The sequence below is a fragment of the Mus musculus genome, chromosome 14, assembly GCF_000001635.26.
Source record: "Mus musculus strain C57BL/6J chromosome 14, GRCm38.p6 C57BL/6J".
Lineage (NCBI taxonomy): Eukaryota > Metazoa > Chordata > Mammalia > Rodentia > Muridae > Mus > Mus musculus.
In genome coordinates, this window is record NC_000080.6 from 48,764,059 (window position 1) to 48,788,394 (window position 24,336).

At 41.9% G+C, this 24,336-nt stretch overlaps 1 long non-coding RNA gene and 1 other non-coding gene across 2 annotated transcripts in view; one reads left to right on the top strand and one right to left on the bottom strand.

The window, feature by feature from the left end:
* Window positions 1-24,336, top strand: part of Otx2os1 (orthodenticle homeobox 2 opposite strand 1) — a 124,061-nt gene that overhangs the window by 94,771 nt on the left and 4,954 nt on the right. The window lies entirely within an intron of this gene.
* Gm22699 lies at window positions 5,296-5,400 on the bottom strand. The gene has a single exon (XR_003951248.1). It is a non-coding gene; the product is annotated as a U6 spliceosomal RNA (small nuclear RNA).

A 24,336-nucleotide genomic window follows, 5' to 3' on the forward strand; every position in this document is an offset into this window, starting at 1 on the left:
CCTCTCCTCTCCTCTCCTCTCCTCTCCTCTCCTCTCCTCTCCTCTCCTCTCCTCTCCTCTCCTCTCCTCTCCTCTCCTCTCCTCCCCTCCCCTCCCCTCCCCTCCCCTCCCCTCCCCTCCCCTCCCCTCCCCTCCCCTCCCCTCCCCTTTTCTTTTCTTTCCTTTTCTTTCCTTTTCTTTCCACTTTCTCCCCCTTATCCTCTCCTCTCTTCCCCCCCTTCCCCATCTCTATCAAAATAGGGTAGATCTATGAGTTTGAGGCCAGTCTGATCTACAGAGTGAGTTCCAGGACAACCTGGGCTACACAGAGAGACCCTGTCTTAAACAAACAAACAAAAGCAAAAAGGAAACGATAGGATAATAGTTCACTCCCAAGGGTTAGTGTGGTTTGCCAGAAAAAATTACGAAGGCTTTGGCTTGCTTAATCCCCCCACCCGTCTCACACACACTTTTTTTTTCTTTCCCTTTTGTTGTTGGGGATTAAACCCAGAATACATGCATGATTCTAGGTAAAACACTCTACTACTTAACTATATTCTTATTCTATATAGAGATAATTTTAAAAATTATATCAGTGCTGTGGAAGATTTTCTAAAACTTTTTATGAGTTCTTTGTGAATTTCACATCGTGTACCCCAATCCCACTTATCTCCCAGTCCCTTTTATTTGCCCTTGTAATCTCCCCTCAAGAGGAAAAAAAAGTCTCATTATGGAAGCTGCAGTATCACAGTATGTCCCACAGTATACTGTATTGTGCTCACTTCTTTTTTTCTTAGAAGAACTATTTATTTGTTTTATGTATATGAGTACACTGTAGCTGTCTTCAGACACACTGGAAGAGGGCATTGGATCCCATTACAGATGGTTGTGAGCCACCATGTGGTTGCTGGGAATTGAACTCAGGACCTCTAAAAGAGTAGTCAGTGCTCTTACCTGCTGAGCCATCTCTCCAGCCCTGTGCTCACTTGTTTGCTTGCAAGTGTTCATTGCAATGAGTCATTGGCCTTGTTCTAGGCCAATGGCTTCTGTTACACTGTCGATATGGATCCTCACAGGGACTCCTCTCAGATATCCAGTGGTTGTCCTGTGTCATGGAGATCCTGTAGCTTTGGATCTGCAGGACCAGCCTCTTCACAGGCTCCAGCAGTTCATGGATGGGGCAGATGTTGGGGTGAACCAACTCAAAGCCCTGGGTCTGGGCCTGGGTGGTAGCTGAGCTGGTCAGCCCATCAAGTGTGGTGGAAATTTTATCTAAGATTGAATACAATACATTTTCAATCATTTAAAAGAAATTCATTTTAATCATTTTATTATTAAAATTTATTTTATGTGCATGAATGTTTTGCCTGCCTGTATGTATGATCACCATATGCATGCCTGATGCCTGTGGAGACCAGAAGGGAGTGTTTGGGTTCTTAGAACTGGAGTTTGAGATGGTATCAAGCCTCCGTATGGTGCTGGGAACCAAACTCGAGTCTTACAAGCAGGCAGTGAGTGCATTTAACTGTTAAGTCAGCTTTCCTTTTATAGCCTTTTGGTATTGGAATCGTGAAGCCATACAGACACACCTCACTTTTGATGAGGTCACTTAGTCCTCACCTTTATGAGTTCAAGTAGCATACTTTTTTTTGTTTTTGTTCTTTTGAGACAGGGTTTCTCTGTGTAGTCCTGGCTGTCCTAGAACTCACTCCGTAGACCAGGTTGGCCTCAAACTCAGAAATCTGCCTGCCTCTGCCTCCCAAGTGCTGGGATTAAAGGGGTGTGCTACCACTGCCTGGCAAGTAGCATACTCTTATGGTTCCAATGTGAAGTGTCTGTATGGGCTCACAACTTTGAATACTTGGTCCCCAGTGGGTTGGGCCATTTTGGGAGGTGTCTTGGTTTGCGTATTATTGCTATGAAGAGACACCATGACCAAGGCAAATATAAAGGACAACATTTAATTGGGGATGGGTTGCAGTTTCAGAGGCTCAGTCCATTGTCATCATTACTGGAAGCATGGGAGCATGCAGGCAGGCATGGTGCTGGAGGAGGTGAAAGGTCTATATCTTGATCAGAAGGTAGCCAGAGGAGATTTTCTTCTTGAGGCAGCAAGGAGGAGGGTCTTTTCCACACTGGGCTAAGCTTGCGCATAGGACCCCAAAACTCACTCCCACAGTGAAGAATTTCTGCCAAGAAGGCCACACCTACTCTAACAAGGCCACATCTCCTAATAGGGCCACTACCTACTGGCCAAACATATTCAAACTACCACAGGAAGTAATGGAGCTTTTAGGATGTGAGCCTACCTGGAGGAAGTGGGTCACTGTGGTTGTGTCTGGTTCTTTTCTCCCAGTAAATCACCAGACACTGATTCTCCAGAGAATTAACAATTCTAGTGACCTCAGACTCTAGCTGCCAGAGACTCTTCCCCATGCCAATCACCATGCCTTCTCCACCAAGACTGACCGTATCCCTAAGTCTATGAGCCACAGTGGAGTCTGCCTTCTTTAGGCTGCTTCTGTTGAGTATTCTGTCACAGTGATTGAAGAAACAGCTAATGTGTACAAAAACTGATATTAGTTGATATTTGCATTTAATCATCATTTTGTTAGAATTGTCAATCTATTCTAAAACCATGAGCTAGATTATTTAAGCAGCAGGGAGAGAGACTATTGCTTCTGTAAAGGGCCAAGTATATCCTCCAATCATGTCACATAATATTATTTATGTATTTATTTAATTTTGCTTCAGTAGAGCACCTTATATATTTGATATTTGGAACACATATTTAGAATAAAAATCCTTTGTTTTATACATCAAAATTGTCTGTAAGGTCCATGAATTGAGGTTAACAATACCTAGAAAAGAGATGTGAACATTGGATTTTTTTTATTGAACTTCATTTTTACAGTTGTTTAAAAATGGGAAACTGTTATAAGTGGGTAGAGAGTATATAATGAACTAAAAAATAATTTTAAAATACTTGATGGTTTTTAATTTTTAAAAGATTTATTTATTTGTATTAAGTCTATGTTTGTGTGCCTGCATGAGTTTATGTGTACCACGAGTATGCCTGGTGCCTAGTGAGGTCAGAGGGCTTCCTAGCCCCTGGTCCTGAAATTATAGTAGGTTGTGATATGGACGCTGGGGATGAAACCCAGGTCCTTTGGAAGAACAGCAAGCAAACACTCTTAACCTTGAACTATCTCTCCAGCCACTTTGTTTTTGACCTTTCTGAGACAGGGCCTCTTATAACCCAGGCTAGCATCAAATTACCAGGTGCCCGAGGATGATCGAATCCTCCTGCCTCCCCTCAGAGCACTGGGATTATACATGTATGCCACCATGCCCGATTCTGTGTGCTTCAGGGCAGCGAACCCAGGGCTTCATGAGTTTCACTCAAGTGCTCGATCTGAGGAGCTGCATTCTCAGCCCTCGTAATGCGTGTTTAGAGAAAAGGATGAAATCCTGGAATGACACACCTGTCTGCTGCCGCCACAAACAGCGGCCTCACCCTGTGCTCTTTTGAACTTGAGGTGTAACTTGGACAAACTCATCAATGGCTTGATCAAATTTGATCTTCACACGTTCATGATCAACAGATACTATGGTCAGATCTGTTCATCTGTTTTTTTCCCTTCGTTGATTAACTAATTTTAATTTTAAATATTCTTGTTACACGGAGCGACATACACTAATAGAAAAGGTTTCCAATGTAACTTTGACAGAAAGTCTTAAATTTCACCACATTTTACAATAAATTTGCTGTCTTTTTGTTTGTTGCTTCAGAATTGAGGCTAAGAACTTTCAAATATTTCTGAAGTGAAAAAGAATTATATATTATATATATTCTGACTAAGTAAAGATACATGAGCTGGACAGTGGTGGCGCACGCCTTTAATTCCAGCACTTGGGAGGCAGAGGCAGGTGGATTTCTGAGTTTGAGGCCAGCCTGGTCTACAGAGTGAGTTCCAGGACAGCCAGGGAAACACAGAGAAACCCTTTCTTGAAAAACATTATATATATATGTGTGTGTGTGTGTGTGTGTGTGTGTGTGTGTGATGAATTGAAAGTCCTCAGATTCCATTTCCTAGTCTTTATAATCCCTGTAGCACACTGCTAGTTTGGAATGCATAGTTTACACACACAAATGTGTAAGATCACTGATGGCGTTGGGGGGAGAACCACACCTCAAGCAAAGTCAGTGGCTCACAATTCTAAACTGTCAAGTTGAACTTGTGTGGCTGAGTGTCTGTGCACTGGGGACAGTGCACCTGACTGCTTTCAGAATCAGCCTGCATGGAGGGAGCAACGTTTATGAAGCCTAAAATTAATAAAAATAAGGTAGCAGTAATTAAGTCTAGAGACATGGCTCAGTGAATAAGAGCACCTGCTGGCCAAATCTAGAGGCCCACACATTTGATCCCAGGATCTCAGAAGGCAGAGGCTAGCCTGGTCTACAAAGTGAGTTCCACAATAACCAGGGATACATAGAAAAAAACCTATCTTGAAAGAAAACAAACAAACAGACAGACAAAACAAAACAAAAACCAAACAACAACAACAAACCCCAAAACAAACAACAAAAAAATCCAAAAAAACCCAAAAAACACAAAACCAAATTATCCCAAAATCAAACCAAGCCAAATCAACAACAAAAAAAGTTCTGTGTCGGGGGCTTTGGGGATAGCATTTGAAATGTAAATGAAGAAAATATCTAATAAAAAAAAGTTCTATGTCATGATTCAAATTATTTTTGCATGACTTCTCTCAACTGGATCTTTCACAAAATGTCTAGATATTTTCCTTGGTCTGTTTATTATCTAACTGTTTGTGGTGGACTTACCATGTGGCAAAACAAGGTAGCCCAAAGCATGAGCTTTGGGGATGTCACACAGAGACACACAGTAATAGAACCCAAACAAAATTCATATGTGGAGGTGCAGTTTATAAAATATGTTCAATGTGTTTAAAAATAAAGACTGTGTTGTGGCATATACAACAGAAAAAGGAAGGCAAACCTGACAACACAGATGGACATCCCTGAGAGCAAGCGAAATAAGTCAGGACCAAAGCCCCCTTCTCCTCCTTCTCCTCCTCTTCTGCCTCTTCCTCCTCTTTTTATATAGAATATTTCTGATAGTGGTATACATCTATAATGAGGGGGATAGAGGCAGGAGAATAAAGAGCTTTGGCTACAAAAGAAGTTGAGGCAGACTGGGCTGCTTGAGACTTTGTACACACACACACACACACACACACACACACACAGAGTGAGAGAGAGAGAGAATACATAAATAAATAAAAATTAATATTAAGAAGGAATACTTGCCAAATTTGTGTATCATTCTTGTGCAGGGCCCATGCTAATCTTATCTCTGTAGTTCCAATGGCAATATCTATGTTGTCAAAGAAAGTTGTATGAATATTCTTCTACAGAGCACTTCTGTAAGCCAAGTGAACCATGGGGACTCTATGTCAAAAAATAGCTGAAGTCGTCAACTTTATACTACATGTATGTTCTACCATGAGACATCAAGTGTGTTGGGCCTGGCAGTATAGGCCTGCAGCCATCAGCTTACTTGAGCAGAGGCTGAGATGTTGAAAGTTCAACGTCCCGTTGGGCTAGAGGGTGAGTCCTAAGCCAAGCTGGAGAACTTAGAGAGAACCTGTCTGCAAATGAAGAGATACAATAAGAAGAGAGAGAGAGAGAGAGAGAAGTCAGTGGTGGTGCCCTCCCATCACACAGCAGATCCCAGGGTCAATCACCAATGCCACAAAAAGTTACAAAGTAAGAACCAATGGTAACAGTCTTGTCTTGTCTTGTCTTGTCTTGTCTTGTCTTGTCTTGTCTTGTCTTGTCTTGTCTTTTCTTTTCTTTTCTTTTCTTTTCTTTTCTTTTCTTTTCTTTTCTTTTCTTTTCTTTTCTTTTCTTTTCTTTTCCCTTCCCTTCCCTTCCCTTCCCTTCCCTTCCCTTCCCTTCCCTTCCCTTCCCTTCCCTTCCCTTCCCTTCCCTTCCCTTCCCTTCCCTTCCCTTCCCTTCCCTTTCTTTCTTTTTTTCTTTCTCTCTCTCTCTCTCTCTCTCTCTCTCTCTCTCTCTCTCTCTCTCTCTCTCTCTCTCTCTCTCTCTCTCTCTTTCTTTCTTTCTTTCTTTCTTTCTTTCTTTCTGGTGGGTTTTTCCAGACAGGGTTTCTCTGTATAGCCCTGGTTGTCCTGGAACTCACTTTGTAGATCAGTCTGGCCTGGAACTCAGAAATCTGCCTGCCTCTGTCTCCTGAGTGCTGGGATTAAAGGCATGGGCCACCACGCCCGGCGGTAACAGTGTTTTCATACGAAGGGAACAGGGTCCAGGGTTTGACTCACTATAAAGTAACCAGAAGTTTTAAATATGAGAACTTTATGCATACTGAAATAAATACATTTCTTTTAAATAGTGATTAACATGTTGCCCCTAAGTTCCATTTTATAAAAGGAAAATTGGTTAGGATTCCTAAGAAAGAAATCACATTTAATTGTGAAATAAATAGAGTTAAAGCCCATATTTTAATAAGCTGTCACTTACAGGAGCCTTCTTACTGGCATTAGATTAGAATTGGATTACAGCTATATTATTTTGATTTGAGAAGACCTTAAAACAACAACAGCAGCTTAAAGGGTTCGTTTTGGTTACTAGGAAAAAAAGCAAGAGTAGAAATATCAACAAGAGAACATTTTAAAGGTGAGAGGTGATAAACTCCACCAGTACCGCACACGCCAATGAAGACAGAAAAGTAGATTACATTAAGATGCTTGTGTTTGCATACTGCTCTCTTGACTTGAAGTTCTGCACATAGAAAGGATTCCCAATGTCAATGCCGATGTAGGAAACTGATCACAGCCCAGCCTCCTACCCCACACTCCACTCCCAACAAGAGATAAAATGAAGTACAGCCACTGGGCTGTGAGGTGCTCTTAGCCACGCCGTTACCCTGAGAAATACAGAGGGTTGGCGGAAATTATCCTATAATGAGCAATCCATCTGGCTGCACCTAAAAATGGAACGGAAATTCCACCCTTGACTTTTCCGCGGTAGTAAATTAAAGCCTAATGTATAGTTCTAATTGCTAACATTTTCTCTCTAATTATGGTTCAGTTTGGCTAGGATTTCCGACAATCCCCTCGTTCCCCTAAAGCAAACACCAGAGAGTGTTCCAACCCCACTGGTGGCATTTGTTAATAACCCCCTTGACAGATGAAAAAAATCATTATTCTATATTAAACAGGAAAAGATTTTCCCAGCAAAAGCTAATTGATTTTAAAGAAAAAATTCAGATGCTATGGCAGAATTAATTTTATAAAGCCCCCCCCCCCAATAGCATCAAATGAAAACAGACCTCTACATAATATAAAGATGCCTGGGTACTGTTTGGGGTACCAGCTTCATGATAAATGTGGAGGAATATCCATGATGTTTATTTACTAGGATGAAGTAACAAGAACAAAAAGTCTCCTTAATGAAGGAGTCTTACTTTGTGCCTCCATGAAGGAAATAAAATGCTATAAATTGGCTTCTACATTCTCTCTCTCTCTCTCTCTCTCTCTCTCTCTCTCTCTCTCACACACACACACACACACACACACACACACACACACACACACACACACACACACACTTATTGGGTCCATGACTACATTTTTTGTTTAGTCTTTTAAATTCTTATTTTTTCCTCAATTATTTTTTAAATTAATTAATTAATTAATTTTTTTACACTCCATATTTTACTCCCCCCCCACACTGTCCACCCTCCTACTGTTCCACATCCCATACCTACTCCCTACCCCTGTCTCCACATGGATGTCTCCACTCCCACCCCACCTGATCTCTAAACTTCCTGGGGCCTCCAGTCTCTTGAGGGCTAGGTGCATCATCTCTGAATGAGCACAGACCCAGCAGCCCTCTGCTGTATGTGTGTTGGGGGCCTCATATCAGCTGGTGTATGCTGCCTGGTTGGCAGTCCAGTGTTTGAGAGATCTTGGGGGTCCAGATTAATTGAGACTGCTGGTCCTCCTTCAGGGTTACCCTTCTCCTCAGCTTCTTCTAGCTTTTCCCTAATTCAACCACAGGGTCAGCAGCTTCTGTCCATTGGTTGGGTGCAAATACCTACATCTGACTCTTCCAGCTGCTTGTTGGGTCTTCCGGAGTGTGGTTATGCTAGGTCCCTTTTTGTAAGCTCTCCATAGCCTCAGTTATAGTGTCAAACCTTGGGACCTCCCCTTGAGCTGTATCCTTCTTTTCCTCAGGCTCCTCTCCATTACCATCCCTGTGATTCTTTCATATAGGAACAATTCTGGGTCAGAGTTTTGACTGTGGGATGGCAACCCCCTCCCTCATTTGATGCCCTGTCTTTCTGCTGGAGGTGGGCTCTACAAGTTCCTTCTTCCCAAAGTAGGTCATTTCACCTAAGGTCCCTCCCTTTGAGGGAGACTCAGGAGAGTCTCTCACCTCCCAGGTCTATGGTCCATTCTGGAGCCCCTCCCCCCAACCTCCTACCTCCTGAGTTTGTTTGTAATAGTCAGAAGCTGGAAACAACCCAGATGTCCCATGACAGAAGAATGGATACAGAAAATGTGTTTCATTTACACAATGGAATACTATTCTGCTAAGAGTGAAGACATCCTGAGTCTTGTAGGCAAATGGATGGAACTAGAAAATATGATCCTGAGTGAGGTAACTCAGACACAAAAGGACATGCATGCTAGTACTCATTAATAAGTGGATATTAGCAAAACAAACAAACAAACAAACACCCCACATACAGAATACCCAAGATGCAGTCCATGCCCAAAAAGGTCAACAAGCTGAAGTGCCCAAGTGAGGATGCCTCAGTTTCACTTGGGAGGGAGAAGAAAGCAACCACAAGTGGGGAGGGAGGGAGGGACCTGGGAAGGAAAATGGATGGAGTTGGGGGTGAGGGGTGAGGGGTGGGGGAGTAGAGGCAGGAAGGGGAACCTGGTCTGGTATTGGGTGAAGGAAAAGGACTGAAGCCTGAGGGCAAGCAGAAAGAATGGAAGCCGGCAATTTCAGGAGGAAGGAAGTTGGGGGGACTCTCCAGAATGCATCAGAGACCTGGGAGATGAAAGACTCTCAGGACTCAAAGGGAGGGACCCTAAATGAAACAGTAGGGAGAGGGAATTTGTAGAGCCCATCTCCAGCAGGAAGACAGGGCATCAAATGGGAGGGGGCATCCCCTAATCACATTCTTATTTTTAAGAAAGCGTTGTTCCTTTTAAACTTGTGCACAAGTACATGCTGCAGACGGATCAGTATTTATCTGCAGGTCTCATCAGGTAGTAGGCACTCACTTTCTGGGTGGTAATTAATAAATTATAATAAATACTAAATAAAAATGAGATTTCTGATATTCTGAGAAGAGGCATTGTTGAAACAAAAGAAGGAAAGGAAATATGCAGGAGTTGGGCAGAATGACTCCTGAAAGCTACAGGAGAAAATAGATAGTTTTATAAGCTAAGTGGTGGTGGAGCCAAGGTGGGCGGTACACAGGTTTTACTCTGCACTTCAAGTACTGGGGAGAGGAAAATCCATGACTGTCTGCCTGACCTGACCATTTTGAGCAATGCCAGGAAGGAAACCCTGCTTCCCACGGAAACACTGTTGAAGTTCTAAACATTGTTAGTGATTACTAGTGAGACTTTATAATATAGTTATACACCTCAAGTAATCATGCTTTTTTTGTTAGACGTATTTTTATGGGCAGATGTAGAAGTCAGAAAAGGGTAGTGGGTAGGGTCCTCAGAAGCTAGAGTTACTATGGTTGTCAACCACCTCATTTGTTGCTGGGGACCAACTCAGTCCTTCTACAAGAACATCAGCTTTTGGGGGTGGGTGGTCATTGTTTGTTTTTTTTTTTTTAGACAAGGTCTGTCTGTGTAGCTCTGGCTGTCCTGGAACTTACTTTGGAGACCAGGCTGGACTTGTATAACTACTTTGTGTTAATATGAACACAGCATTAACAAAAATATCTGTGTCCACAATTCATAACAGGATACTTATGGCTTAACAGGCAGCAGCAGAACAGGGCGGGTGGTGCAGGCTTCAATCTCAGCATTCGGGAGGCAGAGGCGGGCTGATCGATCGGTCTCTGGGAGTTCAAGGCTGGCCTGGTCTACAGAGTGAGTTCCAGGACGGCCAGGTCTGTTACACAGAGAAACCCTGTCTTGGAAACAAACAAAACCAAACCAGAAACAAAATACAACCAAACGAAAGTTGGGCAGTTGAATACCTCAGCTATTCTCTGTAAATTAGGCTGCAGAACAACCAGAGGTTGTTTCCCTGGCCTTTATACTATAAGCAATTTTAAAGTATTCCATGCTTTTTAGGAAAACCAGCAGCACACACACAAAATATATACCATATTTTAGTCAATTATAATACAATGAAAGAGAAAGCCAACATGTAAAACCTTGTGGGCTTCCTCTCTGGCAATAACAAGTATGCCGAGGAAGAAGTGGGAACATTTCCCCTTAAAATTCTCTTTAAGACAGACAGGCAACCAAGCAAGGACCTCAGCTTGTCTCATCAAACGCAATCTACAGACCCAAAGCAATCCCCATCAGAATACCAACATCATTCTTTACAGGAAGAAAAAGCAGTTTCAAACCTTATTTTGAAGCAAAAAAAAAAAAAAAAAGAAAGAAAGAAAGAAAGAAAACAAACAACAACTTTTTCCCTCCAAAAACCAACCAAGCAGCCCCTCCCCTCCAACAAACATACAAACAAACAAAAATCCTCCAAACCTGGGGTAGTCAAAAATAAGAGTAATGAGCAAAAAAGGGTAAAGGCAGAGGTATCCCTATTCAGGATTCCGTGCTGTACTCCAGAGCCACGGTAATAAAACAGACACTGGAGCAACAGAAGAGACTAGAAGAGCCAGAAGGGAACCCATGTGGTTACAGTCATCCTATTTTTGACACAAAGTGTTAGCCAGGCAATGGTGGCACATGCCTTTAATCCCAGCACTTGGGAGGCAGAGGCAGATGGATTTCTGAGTTCAAGGCCAGCCTGGTCTACAGAACAGAGTGAGTTCCAGGACAGCCAGGGCTATACAGAGAAACCATGTCTCAAAACACCACCACCAAACAAACAAACAAACAAACAAACACAAAAGCATCAAACTCATTGGAGAAAAGCCAGCGTCCCTAATAAATCCAGCTAGGGAAAGTGAACTGCTACATACATAAGAAGGAAACCATGGCTTTATGCCTTACCCAGCACAAACTGAAACAGTGTGAGCAAATACCATGGAGAATACTTGGAGATAAAAGCAGAGGATACAATCCACAGAATAGAAACAAATGTTACAAAACTCGTGGCTTTTAAATGGCCCAATAGTAAACTGTCTAAACTTACAGTTCAGCTGCAGCCTGTCACTTGCATGGGTGAGTTTGTGCAAGAGCTCCAGGGAACGAGTAAGAAGACTTTCTAGAAGAAAATGTAGGCTGGCATAGTGGCCAACAAGTAATTCCTTCATTGGGGAGGCTAAGGCAGGAGGACCAAGTGTTGAATTGAGCCTGGGCTACACAGCAAGATCTTTATTCACAACAACAGTCCCAAAAGAAACACAGAGTTTGAGTGGTAATTATTTAATACATTTTTTGCCACCTGTGATTGTGTCAACTTGAGCCAGTGTCACCACAAGGACACTCAGCATGGAACTCTTCTTTCTGACTCTTTTGGTCCAGGTTTTTTCAAGACAGGGGTTTTCTGTGTAGCCTGGAACTCATTCTGTAAACCAGGCTGCTCTCAAACTCAGAGATTTGCCTTCCTCTGCTTTCCAAGTGCTGGGATCAAAGGCATGAGCCACTCTACCCAACACCACCCCCCAGCTTAATTTTACCTTTTTTTTAATAAACCTCCTCTTCTTTCCTTCCTTCCTTCCTTCCTTCCTTCCTTCCTTCCTTCCTTCCTTCCTTCCTTCCTTCCTCCCTCCCTCCCTCCCTCCCTCCCTCCCTCCCTCCCTCCCTCCCTCCCTCCCTCCCTCCCTCCCTCCCTCCCTCCCTTCTTTCTTTCTTTCTTTCTTTCTTTCTTTCTTTCTTTCTTTCTTTCTTTCTTTCTTTCTTTCTTTCTTTCTTTCTTTCTTTCTTTCTTTTTCCCCCGATTTTTCTTTGTTGTCATCATGGGTTTCACCTTCTCATTCCTCTCGCCTTCTCTCCCTCTGATTTTGCTCTCCACATTTTCTGACTGAGGTGTTATGTATCTGATGCAGCATAAGAGTCTGCAATTAAGGAAATGTGGCTGTTGCCCTGGAAGCTGCCTAGTACAGATGTCACTCAGGTCTCATAATGTCTTCTCTTTTTGATGCCCCTGATTGAGAGAGTACTGAACAGAGTAGAATTCTGACCCCATGTCTAGGATAAAGGGTTTCAAGATCAATGAAGGAAGTCTGCCTGTTCTGTGTCATGCTGTTCATGGCCCTTGATTCAAGAGTCAAAGCTCATCCCACTTTCTCCCCCATGCCCTATCTTGCTTGCCATCAGGTTAAGAACTTTAATGAGTGCTTTGGTTGCAATTCTAGTATACCTTATGTTTCATTTCTAATGCCCATCAAACTTACCATTATCAACCTCTCCTTCTCTTTCTCCCCAATCCCTTCTCTCCCTCTCCTTGGAAACAGTCATAACTTTTACATGGGTTCTTGAAGGTGATTAAAAATACTCTTTTCTCCTTTTTGGGAGACTTTTTACATAGCCAGGGCTGGCCTTAAACTCCTTATCCTCTTGCCTTAGCCTCCCAAGAGGCAGTCCATGAATGCAGAGCCTCTGTTTTGCTCCTTCCTGGATCCCTAGCAACTAAGATGCCATTTAGCATATGGTAGATGGTTCTGGTATATTTAAGTGGTAGAATACAGTTCAGTGTGTGTGTGTGTGTCTCTGTGTGTGTGTTGCTATGTATGCCATGCATGTACATGTGCACACTCATGTGCACACATGGAAGACTAAAACTTGGTGTCTTCTCCTATCATTCTCTGCCTTAGTATACTGAGACAGGAGTCTCACATCTGAGGTAACCCACAGCATGGTGGTTAAGAGCAGGCTATTGGGGCTGGAGAGATGGCTCAGTGGTTAGGAGCACTGGCGGCCCTTCCACAGTATCCACTTTCAATGGCCAGCACCCACATAGCAGCTCAAGGCTATCTGTGACTCCAGTGCCAGGGGATGTGACACCCTTACACAGACATGGGTGCATGGCAAAATACCAATGCACAGGACATAAAAATAAATAATTATTAAAAAGAAAGAGGAAAAAAAAGAGCAGGCTATCAAAAGCAGCTTGTTCCCAGCAAGAACGTCAGTGCCAGTGCAGCTACAAAATGCAGCGTGGGGCAAGTGGTCAGAAGCATGAAGACCCTCACCAGGAGAAGTTTGCAGATACATACTAGGGCAAAAAAAAGGGGGGGGGGAATAGTGAAACAAATGAATTGTATAGCATTATTATTAGAAAAGATGAAAACAAAACCTACACTGCATCATTTTTCTTAAAGCCTGAGAGAATGTTTGCTTATTTGTTTATTTGGTTGTTTTTACAACGGGTATGGGACCCAAGACCTCATGAATGCTGGGTAATCACTCTTTCACTTTATTTACATCCTGCCCATCCCTGCCATTTATCTATCTATCTATCTATCTATCTATCTATCTATCTATCTATCTATCTATCTATCTATCTATCTATCTATCTATCTATCTATCTGAGGCTGACAAGTTGCCTTGAATTTGTTACTTAGCTCAGGCTGGCTGAAAAGCTGTAATCCTTCCGATTTAGTCCTACCTCTCACATCTCTCGAGTAGCTGGATATTTCAGCTTGGACCATCCTGGACAGTCTGACAAATATTAAAACATCTAATAATGACACTTCTTGTAGGAAGTAGAGGCTGACCAACCACTGATGTTTGCCAGGAATAGCCCTAGTTTTAAAACTTAAAGCCTGGTCTTTCTGGTAAACCACAGACAGTGGCAGTCCCGGGAGGAAGACAGGCCAGGGTGAGATAGGTGAGCTCTCAGCTGTGTATGTGTTTTATTTTCTTTGAGACAGAATCTTTTTATGTTGCCCAGAGTGACCTCTAACCCCTGAGCTTAAGTAATTCTTTCGCCTCAGCCTCCGCAGGGGCAGAGATTACAGTTGACTACTACTTCACCTGGCCAAAGAAATCCAGTTTTTCTTTTTCTTACTTCCAGTCTATCCCGTCTCTCCTTTAATAGATAGCCATTAAAATAATTTTTTGGTTTATCCTTCCACAGTTTATTGCATTACCATAAGCAGATTAAACACTCACACCCACACACACCCTTTCTCTGAAAAAAAAAAAAAAACCAAAGCATACTATAATTTGTTCACTTTGATTACATGTATTTAAATGCATAGTTATGCACACTGAAAATTAAACACATTCAGATGAATATAAATGTAAATATATAATTTTCTGCACTTGCCTATTTTTTCCTTTAAACTTAGATGTTTGGGGTGGAAATCTGGTGTAGTTCTTGCCTGCATGTGTGAGGCTTTGGGTTTGATCCCAGCATTATTGTAAAATAAAATAAAAATAAGTATTTATAAAATCATTACTGTATCCTGAAAATCAACCCATGCAAATGGCATAGTGTGAAAAGACATTATGCGTTCCATACAATACAATACAATACAATTCAATACAATACAATACAATACAATACAATACAATACAATACAATACAATACAATACAATACAATACAGAACAATAGTTTCTTGATAGAGAATAATACTTTTTATGTACTTTTATTTATAAGCCATGCATTGATGGACATAAAAAATAGTGAAATTTATTAACGTAATTTCTTTTCTTCTATAATTCTGTTTATCTGTCAGGGCTCTCTATGGATTTACTTTGTCCTACAGATTGCAACGTTGTTCTTTCCTTTACTGAGTGTCTGCCTTAGCTTTTCTCTTGCCTGGGCGTTCCTGTTGAGCTGTGATTGAGCTTGCTCCCTTCTCATGGCTTCTCACTTAGGAATCCCCAAGAATGGCCTTGCTCAGTGCGTGCCCACACCTTTGCAGGGCATCATGTACCTAGTGGAGCTGCTGTGTCCTGTATCTTTGTACCCACTCCCCATCACTTCTTTGCAGGTTGAAAGCTTTTGGGGGAAATTTAAAAGGCTTAAAAGAACTTCTGTCTTTCCTTCCTCCCTGAGCCCTTTTTTGAGATCGGATCTCATGCAGTCCACACTGATCTTGAACTCATTTGTAGCCTGGGACAACCTTAAACATTTGCCTCTCTTGCCTCTACCTCCTCAGTGCTGAGATCACAGGCCTGGGCCACCACACCTGGTTTGGTACTATACTGGGGATCAGATCCAGGGCTTCCTGCATGGTGGGTAATCACTGAAGTTTTCTGCTTGTTTGTTTTTTAAGTTTTTCCAGACAGAGTTTCTCTGTGTAGCCTTGGCTATCCTAGAGCTCCCTCTGTAGACCAGGCTGGCCTCCAACTCACAAAGATCGCCTACTTCTGCCTCCCATGTGCTAGGATTAAAGGTGTTCACCACCACTGCCTGTCTGCTCTTATAGTTTGTTTTTTGTTTGTTTTTGTTTTATTTTGTTTTTTTGTTTTTTGTTTTTTGAGACAGAGTTTCTATGTGTAATCTTAGCTGTTCTGAAACTTCCTTTGTAGACCAGGCTGGCCTCAGACCCAGAGATCTGACTGCCTCTGCCTCTCCAGGGCTGGGATTTAAAGGTGTATGCCACTATGTCTGGCACACTTAGGGGTTTTTAATAACTTAAAGATGTTAAAATGTAGGGCATCACAGGGAGTTTTACTTTCTCATCAGACTTTCAACAGTTTCTTTTCCATTGACGAGGCTTTGATCATAAGGTAGTGCAAATCCCTTTACTACCTTGGCCATTTAAACAGCCCTTAGATTTAGTTTTACTTAAGAAAAATATTTAACCCACTCGTCAAACTAAGCAAGTCTCACACGCTCAACAGTCACATTGATCCATGGCTACCATTTTAGATGGGGTACACTGAAGAGCTTTTCCATCTGTACAGAATGTTCTGGAAACCCATAAACCTTTGAATCTCCAATGGAGGCCATCAAGCCCCCCATGATGCTCTGCAGGAAACATGATGCTGTTTGAGAGTTACCATAGTGATGAAGATCAGTGCCTTTCTGTAAAAAACAGAAATACTATACCAGCTCCTGGCTTATCCTCTAACACACATCACGTTTTCTTCCATTGCCAATACCATGAGTGCTACAGGTATCATTTGAAGTTATGTGGGTTCAAGATCATAGAACCAGGGTATTTTGGGGCTCAGGTCCAAAGCAGGTCTGAGTGCAAACCTGTGTGTTCAGGCACCCTCACACACGTGCTTTCATTATTAATTAGTCTTGAGATGGCCTTGCTCTCTAGGGGTCTGTGGTGGCTTAGCCCTGCAAATTGAATCCAGGAGCACACACTAAACATGTGCCCTACCACTCAGCTATGCCTCCAGCTTCCAGTCTTGCTTTTGCTATAAAGGGAGGGTGCACTTACATTTTTCCAAAGGAAGGAGCTGAAGATGCTCCTGCCCAGACCACCATTAAATTCCATGACTATGTGATAGAAGAGCCATCCTTGTGCTCTCAGGTCAGAAAGGGCCTGTGTCACATTCAAACTTGGTGATCTTGAATAAATTTCTCTTGAATGGAATACATTATGTGTCAATTGGGAATAAAAGTAGTAGTTACCAGGGCTGGGAGGATGTCTCTGTGTGGAAAGTACTTGTTGCTCAAGCGGGAGGAACCTGGTTCAGGTTCCCCCATTATGGTGTTCCAGTAACTCCAGCATTGGGAAACAGAGACAGGAGGACGAAAAACAAAACCAGGAGGAGAGAAATAGAAGAAGATGCCAGACATCTTCTGGCCTCTGAACATGCACACACACACAAGTCAACCCCACCACATTGGATAGTTGAGATAATTAAAAGGAAAAAAATTACAGATTTTCTCTCTGAATAATATTTTATTGCTGCTTATCAATGCATTGTTTCTTTAAGGTCAAGATAGGATTACAAATAGATTGACATAGTCAGAGGACATCTGTGGCCCAGAATAAAACCGGTTGTCCTTAGACCAGTCGAGAACCCATAGCTTGGTAATCCCACATAGGGTACCTCTATAGTTAAATACAGTATGGTAGGGCATCCATTCTATATCAGAGGTACAATCCCTAGAAGCTGGGCCTACACAAACTGACTGAATAGATCATAGGTTCTCAGCCATGACTGTGCCTGAGGAGTCACCTGAAGGGACTGTGACTTATCCCCAGATGGACTAACCAGGACCTCTGGACAGAGGCTCAAATAGCAACATCTGTTCACAAAGACAAGCAAGTGATTTTCATTAGTGTAGAGCAACTTAACCTGATGGCAGTTGAAGCCCCCTTTAGTCTTGGAACGCTCGGGCTCAAATCTTTGGACCTCTGGTCTCTGACTTCATGTCCTGTCTGCTGCTTCTCATGATGATCTGTCTTTCTCCTTACTAAGGTGTGGCTTCCACCCACATCTGTCCCACGCTCTGTAGGGTCTAGTTGCCTCTGTCAGTGCCATGTTTTTCTCTATGTATACTCTCCTCTCTGGCATTCCCTTCTCCTAAAGAATAAGTGTGTACAAGTCACTCGCACCCCCAACAACCATTGCTCTATAACTTCAAACCAAACCAAACCAAACCAAACCAAACCAAACCAAACCAAACCAAACCAAACCAAACCAAACCAAACCAAACCAAACCAAACCAAACCGGAAGCACCTTTGCAGATGTATGCCCCCACTTTGAGCTCTGTCGGCAAAGTGGCAGTGCATTCATCACTTGCCAGGTCCTCTGCTCGATGTTTGGCTTTGAGGACATCACCTCCATTCCCTGGCTTTCGCATTTGTACCTGAGCTCTAACCCATTGCATTCTGTCATTGTCTCAAGTTTGTCTCTCCCTCTGTCCCTCCCTCCAGCCCTCCCTCCCTCCAGTCCTCCCTCCCTTCCTCCCTCCTCTCTGCTGCAATCCATCCTCCTTCTTAACATTAATGTGAAATAGTCAGAACCATAATATCCACACTCATTCCATGTTACAGGTACAACTTGGTGGCATTTAGTATGCTACAATATTGTGCCCTCTCTGCCACTGTCTATGTTCTGAACATTCCTGTCTGTATAAGAAGAAGGTGTATACCTGCTTCATAGCAGTCATTTTCTGCTCTTCCTTCTTTAACTGTCCTTGGCAACCATCAGTCTCCAGAGATTTATGTTTCTTGTCGTCTGTTGTATGCAATGTAGTACGTGGTCTTGTAGGCCTGGCTTCAATGTGCTGTAGTACGGAACAGGACTTCATGCATTGTAACTGAGTAGTATTCGCTGTATGATATGTCACATTTTATTTTCTCACTTATTTGTCAATGGACACTGGGTTTATTTCTACCCTTTGACTGTTGTGAAGCAGAGCTAGGAACATCTGTGTACATGTTTTTGTATGAATACCTGTTCTAATTTCCCTGCATCCTTCCAAGTGCTTGTTGTAGACTCTCTCCACACCTCATTCCCCCATGACTTGTGCCTTGCTCTCTGCTCCTTTCTCTCCTTCTCTCCTTCTGTACCTTTCCTGACTCCCACAACAGTAGCTATAAGGATGTATCTTATTTTTTTTCCTTGTTCTAATATTTTTTTCTTTTTTCTTTTTTATTTGATATTTTTCTTTATTTTCTTTTCAAATGTTAACCCCTTTCCTAGTTTCCCCTCCCAAAACCCCCTATCCTCTCCCCCTCCCCTTGCTCCCCAACCCACCCACTCTTGCTTCCTGGCCCTGGCATTGCCCTATACTGGGGCATAGAACCAAGACCAAGGGCCTCTCCTCCCATTGATAACTAACTAGGCCATCTTCTGCTACATATGCAGCTAGAGCTAGGAGTCCCACCATTGTTTTCTTTGGTTGGTGGTTTAGTCCCAGGGAGCTCTGGAGGTACTGGTTAGTTCATATTGTTGTTCCTTCAAGGGGGCTGCAAACCCCTTCAGCTCCTTGGGTCCTTTCTCTAGCTCCTTCATTGGGGACCCTGTGTTCCATCCAATGGATGGCAGTGAGCATCCACTTCTGTATTTGTCAGGCACTGGCAGAGCCTCTCAGGAGACAGCTATATCAGGCTCCTGTCAGCAACCTCTTGTTGGCATCCACAATAATGACTGGGTTTGGTGGCTGTATATGGGATGGATCCCCAGGTTGGGCACTCTCTGAATAGTCATTCCTTCAGTCTCTGCTTCACACTTTGTCTCTGTAACTCCTTCCATGGGAATTTTGTTCCCCCTTCTAAGAAGGATCAAAGTACCCACACTTTGGTCTTCCTTCTTCTTGAGTTTCATGTGTTTTGTGAATTATATCTTGGGTATTCCAAGCTTCTGGGCTAATATCCACTTATCAGTGAGTGCATATCATGTGTGTTCTTTTGTGATTGGGTTACCTCACTCAGGATGACATCGTCCAGATCCATCCATTTGTCTAAGAATTTCATAAATTCATTGTTTTTAATAGCTGAGTAGTACTCCTTTGTGTAAATGTATCACATTTTCTGTATCCATTCCTCTGCGGAGGGTCATCTGGGTTCTTTTCAGCTTCTGGCTATTATAAATAAGGCTGCTATGAACATAGTGGAGCATGTGTCCTTCTTATTGGTTGGAACATCTTCTGGGTGATCTGCCCAGGAGTGGTATTGCTGGATCCTCTGGTAGTACTATGTCTAATTTTTTGAGGCACCGCCAGACTGACTTCCAGAGTGGTTGTACCAGCTTGCAATCCTACCAGCAATGGAGGAGTGTTCCTCTTTCTCCACATCTTCTCCAGCATGTCCTGTCACCTGAGTTTTTGATCTTAGCCATTCTGACCGGTGTGAGGTGCAATCTCAGGGTTGTTTTGATTTGCATTTCCCTGATGACTAAGGATGTTGAACATTTTTTTTTTTAGGTGTGTCTCAGCCATTCAGTATTCCTCAGTTGTTTAGCTCTGTACCCCATTTTTAATAGGGTTATTTGGTTCTCTGGAGTCTAACTTCTTGAGTTCTTTGTATATATTGGGTATTAGCCCTCTATCGGATTTAGGATTGGTAAAGAACTTTTCCCAATCTGTTGGTGGCCTTTTTGTCTTATTGACAGTGTCCTTTGCCTTACAGAAGCTTTGCAATTTTATGAGGTCCTATTTGATTCTTGATCTTACAGTACAAGCCATTGGTGTTCTGTTCAGGAATTTTTCCCCTGTGCCCATGTGTTCGAGGCTCTTCCCCACTTTCTCCTCTATAAGTTTCAGTGTTTCTGGTTTTATGTTGAGGTCCTTGATTCACTCAGACTTGAGCTTTGTACAAGGAAATAATAATGGATCGATTTGCATTCTTCTACATGCTAACTACCAGTTGAGCTAGCAACTGTTGAAAATGCTGTCTTTTTTTCCACTGGATGGTTTTAGCTCCCTTGTCAAAGATCAAGTGACTATAGATGTGTGGGTTCATTTCTGGGTCTTCAATTCTATTCCACTGATCTACTTGTCTGTCACTGAACCAATACCATGCAGTTCTTTTTTATCACAGTTGCTCTGTGGTACAGCTTGAGGATCAGCTTGGCTACTGGTTTGCTGTATATTGCTTTTATTATGTTTAGGTATGGGCCTTGAATTCCTGATCTTTCTAAGAGTTTTGTCAGGAAGGGGTGTTGGATTTTGTCAAATGCTTTCTCAGCATCTAATGAGAAGATCATGTGGTTTTTTTCTTTGAGTTTGTTTATATAGTGGATAACATTGATGGATTTCTGTATGTTGAACCATCCCTACATCCCTGGGATGAAGCCTACTTGATCATGATGGATGATTGTTTTGATGTGTTCTTGGATTCTGTTTGCAGGAATTTTATTGAGTATTTTTGCATCGATATTCATAAGCGAAGTTGGTCTGAAGTTCTCTTTCTTTGTTGGGTCTTTGTGTGGTTTAGGTATCATAGTAATTGTGGCTTCATAGAATGAATTGGTTAGTGTACCTTCTGTTTCTATTTTGTGGAATAGTTTGAGGAGTATTGGTATTAGGTCTTCCTTGAAGATATGATAGAACTCTGCACTAACCCTATCTGTCCCTGGGCTTTTTTTTTTTTGGTCGGGAGACTATTAATGACTGTTTCAATTTCTTTAGGGGATATGAGACTGTTTTGATTGTTAATCTGATCCTGATTTAACCTTGGTACCTGGTATCTGCCTAGAAAATTGTCCATTTCATCCAGGTTTTCTAGTTTTGTTAAGCATAGGCTTTTGCAATAGGATCTGATGATTTTTTTTGGATTTCCTCAGATTCTGTTGTTATGTCTCCCTTTTTATTTCTGAGTTTGTTAATTAGGATGCTGTCCCTGTGCCCTCTTGTTAGTCTGGCTAAGGGTTTATCTATTTTGTTGATTTTCTCAAACAACCAGCTCCTGGTTTGGTTGATTCTTTGTATAGCTTCTTTTGTTCCCACTTGGTTGATTTCAGCTATGAGTTTGATTATTTCCTGCTGTCTACTCCTCTTGGGTGCATTTGCTTCTTTTTGTTCTAGAGCTTTCAGGTGTGCTGTCAAGCTGCTATTGCATGCTCTGTCCAGTTTCTTTTTGGAGGCACTCAGAGCTGAGTTTTCCTCTTAGGACTGCTTTCATCGTGTACCAGCAGTTTCGGTATGTTGTGGCTACATTTTCATTAAACTCTAAAAAGTCTTTAATTTCTTTCTTTATGTCTTCCTTGACCAAGTTATCATTGAGTAGAGTGTTGTGGGCTTTCTATTATTTATGTTGTTATTGAAGATCAGCCTTAGACTGTGGTGATCTGATAGGATGCATGGGATTATTTCAATATATTTGTATCTGTTGAAGCCTGTTTTGTGACCGATTAGATGGTCAGTTTTGGAGAAGGTACCATGAGGTGCTAGGAAGACGGTATATCCTTTTGTTTTAGGATAACATGTTCTATAGATATCTGTTAAAACCGTTTATTTCATAATTTCTGTTAGTTTTACTGTGTCTCTGTTTAGTTTCTGTTTCCAGGATCTGTCCATTGATGAGAGTGGGGTGTTGAAGTCTCCCACTATTATTGTGTGCAGTGCAATGTGTGCTTTGAGCTTTACTAAAGTTTCTTTAAATGAATGTGGATGCCCTTGCATTTGGAGCATAGATGTTCAGAATTGAGAGTTCATCTTGGTAGATTTTACCTTTGATGAGTACGAAGTGCCCCTCCTTGTCTTTTTTGATAACTTTAGGTTGAAAGTTGATTTTATTCGATATTAGAATGGCTACTCCAGCTTGTTTCTTGGGACCATTTGCTTGGAAAATTGTTTTCCAGCCTTTTACTCTGAGGTAGTGTCTATCTTTGTTCCTGAGGTAGGTTTCCTGTATGTAGCAAAATGTTGGGTCCTGTTTACGTAGACAGTCTGTTAGTCTATGTCTTTTTATTGGGGAATTGAGTCCATTGATATTAAGAGATATTAAGGAAAAGTAATTGTTGCTTCCTGTTATTTTTGTTGTTAGAATTGGAATTCTGTTTGTGTGGCTATCTTCTTTTAGGTTTGTTGAAAGATTAATTTCTTGCTTTTTCTAGGGAACTCCTTGTGTTGGAGTTTTCCCTTTATTGTGCTTTGAAGGGCTGGACTTGTGGAAAGATATTGTGAAAGTTTGGTTTTTGTCATGGAATACTTTGGTTTCTCCATCTATGGTAATTGAGAGTTTTGCTGGGTATAGTAGCCTGGGCTGGCATTTGTTTTCTTTTAGGGTCTGTATAACATTTGTCCAGGATCTTCTGGCTTTCATAGTCTCTGGTGAGAAGTCTGGTGTAATTCTAATAGGTCTGCCTTTATATGTTACTTGACCTTTTCCCCTTACTCCTTTTAATATTCTATCTTTGTTTTGTGCATTTGGTGTTTTGATTATTATGTGAAAGGAGGAATTTCTTTTTTGGTTCAAACTATTTGGAGTTCTGTAGGCTTCCTGTATGTTCATGGCATCTCTTTCTTTAGGTTTGGGAAGTTTTCTTCCATAAGTTTGTTAAAGATATTTACTGGCCTTTTAAGTGGAAATCTTCCTTCTCATCTATACCTATTATCCTTAGGTTTGGTTTTCTCATTGTGTCCTGGATTTCCTGGATGTTTTTGTATTTTCTTTGACTGCTGTGTCAATGTTTTCTATGGAATCTTCTTTACTTGAGATTCCTTCTTCTTTCTCTTGTATTCTTTTGGTGATGCTTGCATCTTTGACTCCTGATCTCTTTCCTAGGTTTTTTATCTCCAGGGTTGTCTCCCTTTGTGGTTTCTTTATTGTTTCTACTTCCATTTTTAGATTCTGGGTGGTTTTGTTCAATCCCTTCACCTGTTTGATTGTATTTTCCTGTAATTATTTAAGGGATTTTTGTTTTTCCTCTTAAAGGACTTCTACCTGTTTACTTGTGTTCTCCTGTATTTCTTTAAGGGAGTTATTAATGTCCCTCTTAAAATCCTCTTCCAGCACCATGAGATATGATTTTAAATACAAATCTTGCTTTCTGGTGTATTGGGGTGTCCAGGACTTGCTTTGGTGGGAGTACTGGGCTCTGATGATGCCAGGTAGTCTTGGTGTCTGTTGGTAAGATTCTTGCATTTGCCATTGACCATTTGGTAATCTCTGATGTTAGATGTTCTTGCTGTTTCTGTCTTGAGCTAGCTCCTCCTATGGATCTGTAAGCCTGTGTCAGCACTCCTGGGTGACCAGCTGTCTCCTGGCAAGACCAGTGCACAGAGGGGTACGGAACAGCCCCACCTCCTGGGTGCAGATGTAGGCCTGTAGGACCCTGTCCCAGCTGCTCTGCTGCTTCTGCAACCTGTGCACTCCTCGGAGGTGTCTTACTGATGCTTTGATTTGAGTTTTTCAAAGGATTCTGGGCATCTTTTCATGAGTATGCTGGCCACTTGTTTATCTTCTTTGAGAAAATGTCTACCATCTGGTTGTGTGTGTGTTGCTAGGGTTCATACTCAAGGTTTTGGGCAACATTGGCAACTGCTCTATCTCTGATTCTTCTACCTTTTTCTTTTTCTTTCTTTCTTTTTTTCTTTTTGGCAGAGGGTTCTGTGTAGTCCAGGCTGGCCTTGAACTCATGATCCTTCTGTTTCAACTTCCCAATGCTAGGTTAGGCTTAAAGGTTCATGTAGTTGTGCTCAGCCCTTTAAAATATATATTTTCAGCTAATGTTTTCCATAATTTTAAAGAAATACATGATTACTAAAATGAGAGGTGATATAAAGATGTAAATAGAGTATTAAACCCTTATGGTTTTCATGAC